Source organism: Ochotona curzoniae, unplaced genomic scaffold (genome assembly GCF_017591425.1).
Source record: "Ochotona curzoniae isolate NIBS_2020 unplaced genomic scaffold, NIBS_Ocur_1.0 contig_3819, whole genome shotgun sequence".
Lineage (NCBI taxonomy): Eukaryota > Metazoa > Chordata > Mammalia > Lagomorpha > Ochotonidae > Ochotona > Ochotona curzoniae.
The window spans coordinates 20202777-20208740 of NW_024466004.1; the positions used below are offsets into that span (position 1 = coordinate 20202777).

Here is a 5964-nt window from a genome sequence, read left to right on the forward strand (position 1 = left end):
ATAAGAAAACTTCAATATGGGTGATATCAGAATAGAGAGGGAACTTTGGGCCCTTGACATCATGATTGAGCTGCTCAATCAGTTCTGGGTTGCTTCCTTGATACTTTTATTCAATCAATAAATTTCTTCGTGATTCAAGCCAGTGTTTGTCCTGGTATTGACTGAAAGTTATAATTCAAATCGTTTTTTTCTTAAGAAATTACAGTGCACATGACCAAATTGTGTAAATATGTTTAATTCATGACCACAATAACCCTTTTGTTGAGTTTGATTAATGTAACAGATTATGTGCTATGTACTGATCATGCACAATTGCAGCCAAACATTATTGCTATCATGTGTTCATCCCCCAAGGTTGATGTGCTAGAGACTGGGTCCCTGGTGATGAGGTCTAGAATTATGGAACCTTAGAGGAGTGGCATCCTTTAGTCTTTCCTTTCTTTATCCAGTTCTATGCATGGCATCAGAATAGTTCAGAATGATCCTCATCCTGTGAACGAAAGTCAGTTGAATGAAACCCAAATTAATAAATGAAAATACACATAAGTAAAAGACATTACTGTTCTGATAAATTCATGTTCTAGTGCGCTTCTGTTCTAGAAATTCAGGTTTTTTTTTTGTTGTTTTGTTTTTGCTTTTAAGGCAGTATAGGCAAATGTTAAACCTTGTGTCTAGGGGTAAAATATTCCTTTTTTCTGGATGGGAGAACCTGTTGGGTTGGTCCTGAAGTCAGTTCTCCAAAGTTGTTTCTGCATTTTTTCTCTCAATCTATGTCAGATGATATACCTACATTCTTCAGGATAGCTTGGTTCCTAACTATAGCTATCTTTTGATGCATTGCTAATCAATCAATTGTGCTAACCCTGAATAATGACTTGGATTTTAGTTGGAATTTTTGTTTTCAGAATGTATTTGGTGGGAATATTCAGATATCTTAGGATAAAGCTAAGGAGACATGAGGTACTAATTATTACTCTGTATTAGAAAATAGTTCCATAAATGTTATAAGTACAAATTCTATAGATTTAATCTTTTGTTGTAATTTTCAATGCCCTATACATTTAAGCTCATTGCAGGTTTCATGAAATCCTTTATTGGCATGAGTAGGGGTATAACAAAATACAGCAGGAAATATGAGTCTATTATAAGAGTGCTGTTTTGGCTCCTCAGATTCCAGTTATCATTTCAATTCCATACCATACATGCATCGAAAACTCCTAAAAGGAAGAATTCATTTATACAAGATAATGTTCTTTTCTCAAATGAGTCAATAAGTTAAAATCTCTGAACCTGGCAGAGATGTAGTTTGGCTTTCTAATTAACAGCCATATTTTTTTGTTCACAACCACATTCTTCTAGCCATTGCCACTTTAGAGGAGCCAGAGAGCACTTTTGTAGACAAAGGGACTTGTAAACAGAGGATCATTGGAACTTCATGTAGATAGAAACAAACCAAACTGAAAGACAAAACAAACTGTTGTGTTTGGTTTCAACAACCACTAGTGAGACAGACACAAGGACATACATGATTTTACAAACAATAAAAACTAAAGCTCAAAAAGTGATTGAAAGATGAAGATAGCTAGAAGAAAGTGTGAAGCAAAATGAGTGACAAATTAAAATAATATATATTCATTTGAATAATAAACTAAGTCATGTAATAAATAATTGATTTAACTACATTATCTAACAAATGTTTGACTATGTTAAACTAACAAAAAGACTATTATATTAGCTCATTTTCTGTTACTACTATGAAAAATCTTAGATGCAGTATCATTATAATGAGAAGAGTTTTGTTTAACTGAGTTCTGAAGATTCAAGGTTAAGGTTTTGGCATTGCCTCAACTTTAACTAGAACCTTATGGTAGATAACAAGAATGCATGCAATAGCAAGGGGGCAGACTGCTAAAGAAGAAGCTGGAGAAGATAGGGTCCTATGATTCAATCTGCAGGTGTGTCCTTGGTTGACCTGAGTATGTCCCCCTAATTCTTACCTCTTAAAGGTTTCACTGCCTCCCCAAAAAATCAAGCCTTCATCACATGAACACTTGGTAGTAATCTGAAACCATACCTGAACCATAGCAACTACTCTTTCAGTCTTATAGGAATGAATACTGATGATATGGAAATTGTTTTCTGTTACGAAACAACTTTGAATCAATTGTATGCCAGGCAGTTATCTCTTGGATTTTAGACAATTCATTCATATTCACTTGGTTTCATTTTCTGAGTAAATGCCAATATATAGAATAGAATTTCCAGAGAAATGGCTTTAAAAATGATGTTGTTGGTGTGCTGTCATACTAGCTGCTTTTCTGCAATTGGGATAAACTACATTTCCCAGTCTCCTTTTCAACTAATGGCCATGTGACTGAGTCCACAAGTAACTTTCCCAGGGATCCTTAATGTTCACTTTGCATTTTTCAATGAAATACGTAAGAAGAGGTGGAAAGTTGCTCTGACAACAGAAACTGTAGCAACGTGCATAGTTGAGTAATTGTGTATGACAGCAGAATCATCTTTTTCCTACTTTCAAATGAATCCAGAGTTAACACTCTGAAATAACTGAGAAATAGAAGTGAAATGACAGCTTTGAGTCAATGGAATCTTGAGGTTTCTAACTTGTAATCCAGCCCCATCACTAACATAGAAATCTTAACATACCACTGAAAGCAGCTCATGAAGCTATTGACAAACTGAATTTTGTATAATATATTCTATGCTCATTTCCACATAAAGGAATCAAATGTTATCATGGACTTTGGGTCAGATTCCAGACAGATTTATAGGACTTAAAAACATTTTTTTTCACTGTTTAAGGAATTTTTATTTAAGCAAGAATTTTATAATCCAAATTACGTTTCCTCGCTCAGTTATCAGTTCTGTTCCTTAAAACAGAGCTGACCTTCTGAGCTATTCCACAGTAAAGAATTACAAAATTAAAGAAAGGAATGCTTTAAATTTTTGTACTTTGCTGAAAATTCTTTTTTTTCCAGGGTCTATAAAACATTACTTTGTTTTTATATTTTACTATTTTTTTGTGGTTTTTGTAGTTTTTAAATCTATAAGTAATCTAGGACTAGCATTGTGCTTGCTAGACCTGGCATTTGCTTGGTACATAAGGTTCAAAGTTTCCTTTCCTTTTTTTAAAATTTATTTTATATGTTTTTTTTTCATAATAAAGCTTTTCAATGTTTAGATATTTTTCTTCGGTGAAGCACGGGTTTCTTTTCATGGTCCTTGATCAATTCTAAATAGTTGGAACACCAGTGGTACTGTTCACGGCTTTCTGGGCAGCCTTTTTAGCTTAGTGGGCTTGTAGGACAGCGACAGCTTCATCAACTTTAGAACGGAGAGACTCTGGAGACTCCAGCATGTGAAGAAGCTCTGAATTGTCAATCTCCAACAACATGCCAGTGATTTTACCAGCAAGAGTAGGGTGCATGACTTCAATAGGAGAGAACAGCCGTTCACCCAACATTTGCTTTTGCTCTTGAAGGGGAGCAGATGCCAACATGGAAACAGTCAAAGGTTCCTGACCTTGTACATGAACAGCAGGCTACTGCATGGTCACCTGGGGCTGTGCATTCAAGTGTTGTTGAGGATCGCGAACACCTGCAGTGTATTTGTACTGTGGAACAGTGCGGACAGCAGGAGTGGTTGTGGCAGCAGCTGTAGGACGTGGACCCATTGTCTGTGTTGATGTATTAGCAACACGCTGTGTGGACATGACTCATGGAAGCTGTGAAGAAGCTGGTCTCAATGGTACTAAATGGTGGTCTAGGAGTGGCTGGGCGGATAGCACTGGGCATACTTTGGAATGGATGACGTCTGGCATCTGAGCAATCCAGCGAGGACTTGGTCTTAGTTGAGCAATTTGGCTAGGAGGATAGTATGCAGCACGGTTCTGAGTCTGTGGGATAGCTGCCATGAAGTAACCTGAAGGAGGTGCTGGCTGGTAAGGGTTGATCACTGGGTTGGGAATGGCTCGCACACTTGCTATTCTCTGCATATACTGGTTAGTAAGGTGAGCCTGGCGCTCCTCTTTGCGCTGAGCTAAAGCTACATACAAAGGCTTGGTGGCAACAACCCTACCATTCATTTCTGTAACTGCTTTAGCGGCTTCTTCTGGGGAGGAGAAACATACAAAACCAAACCCTTTGCTGCGACCACCCTCCATCATAACCTTAGCACTGGTGATTGTACCAAATGGAGAAAACTCTTTTCTGAGCCATTCATTGTCAATACCATCATCAAGGTTTTTCACATAAAGGTTAACACCCTGGTATCTGGTGATCCTAACTTGCTTCATCTGTTCAAACTTAAGTTCCGGCTGGCATTCCGCTTTTTTCTGAGCTTGGCCAACATATATTTGTTTTCCATTGAGCTCATTTCCATTCATCTCAACAACAGCCTTCTGTGCATCTTCATGCCTTTCAAAGTTCACAAATCCAAACCCCTTGGATTTTCCACTTTTGGCGGTCATTACTTTCACACTTAAGGCAGGTCCAAACTTGCCGAAGAGATCCTTAAGGCGCTCATCATCCATGTCTTCCCTAAAATTCTTGATGTAAACATTGGTGAACTCCTTCACCCTGGCTCCGATCTCTGCTTCTCATTCTTTACGAGATTTAAGTTGCCCAAAAAATACTTTGTGGTCATTCAGAAGCATTCTGTTCATTTTCTCAATAGCCTTTTCAGCAGCCTCCTGTGTCTTGAAATGAACAAATCCATAGCCCTTGGAACCATTTTCATCACAGACCACCGTACAGGAAAGGATGTTACCAAAAGCGTAGAATGTGTCATACAATGCTTTGTTATCAATGGATTTGTCCAAGTTTTTGATAAATATGTTGCCGACTCCACATTTGGGAAAAGATGGATCATGCTGAGACCACATGATACGTACTGGCTCGCCCTTTATCACATCAAAATTCATGGTGTCCAAAGCTTGCCCCGTGTCCACTGGCTGCTGGAAGTTGACATACGCGTAGCACAGCGAGCGAGGGGTGATCATGTCCCTGCAGACCCGGATGGACAGGATGGGTCTGGCTGGGCTGAACTCATAGAGCATCGCCTCGGTCACATCGGGGTGGAGGTCCCCATGGACGTGGAGCGAGCCCATTGGGTAGCTGGGTGCGCTGGGGTTCATGTCAGCACCGCTGCCCCCAGGGCCCACAGGCCGTGACCTTTCCAGTCAGAAGAGCGAGGGCTTTTGGGGGGCCGCTGGGGGAGGGAGGGGGAGAGAGCAGAGGGACAAGATTCAACTGGAATTGAAAAAACTACTCAACGCCCACTGAACCGGGCTGATCCGCTGCCGGCTGGCGTGCGGGGCTAGCCGGTTGGGTGCGAGGGTTGGTGGTCTCGGTTCCGGGCTGCAGGCGGAGAGGAAAGGGGGAAAGGAAGGCCTCGGGCTCTGGGTTCCTTCTTGGAGCTACTTGTGGGGCCGCGGGCGGGCGGGTCAGTCTTGGCTGCTTCACCGGGTTATTTTTAAAAAGAAAAAAAAAAGTCTCTGGCAGGGAAGGAGACGTGGATTTTTTTGTTGTTGTTGAAAAAAAAGAAAAAAAAATTTGGGGGTTTTTTTCAAAGATTTTTTGAGATTGTTGTTGGATTTTTTTTTTAAATAATAAATGTGTGTTCCGAAGCTGGAGCACACACTCCGCACTCTCAGCACTGTTAGAGGCAACCAAGATGTTAAAAGGTCTATATATTAGAAGTGGTTTGAGTAAGTCAAAAGCAACTTGAGTTTAAAGTAAAAAGAAGATTCTACAAATAACTTGGGCCACATTCCTGGGCTTGGGCTGTGAGGGTCAGTGGGTTTTTTGCAGGCACCGATAAGAGTAAGAGCAAGAGCCCATTGTCCACCGCACCCAGGCTCAGGATGTGAGGGTCAGTGGCCCTGATAAGGGTAAAAATAAAATAGCCCCATGGTCTGTAATTCACAGATATGTTACCTATTGC

General features: G+C 40.2%; 1 pseudogene across 1 annotated transcript; it reads right to left on the reverse strand.

Moving 5' to 3' along the window:
* Window positions 1-2804: 2804 nt before the first annotated feature.
* LOC121158692 lies at window positions 2805-5155 on the reverse strand (annotated as a pseudogene). The gene has a single exon (XR_005884212.1). The product of XR_005884212.1 is annotated as a polyadenylate-binding protein 1-like (transcript).
* Between the last annotated feature and the right edge of the window lie 809 nt (window positions 5156-5964).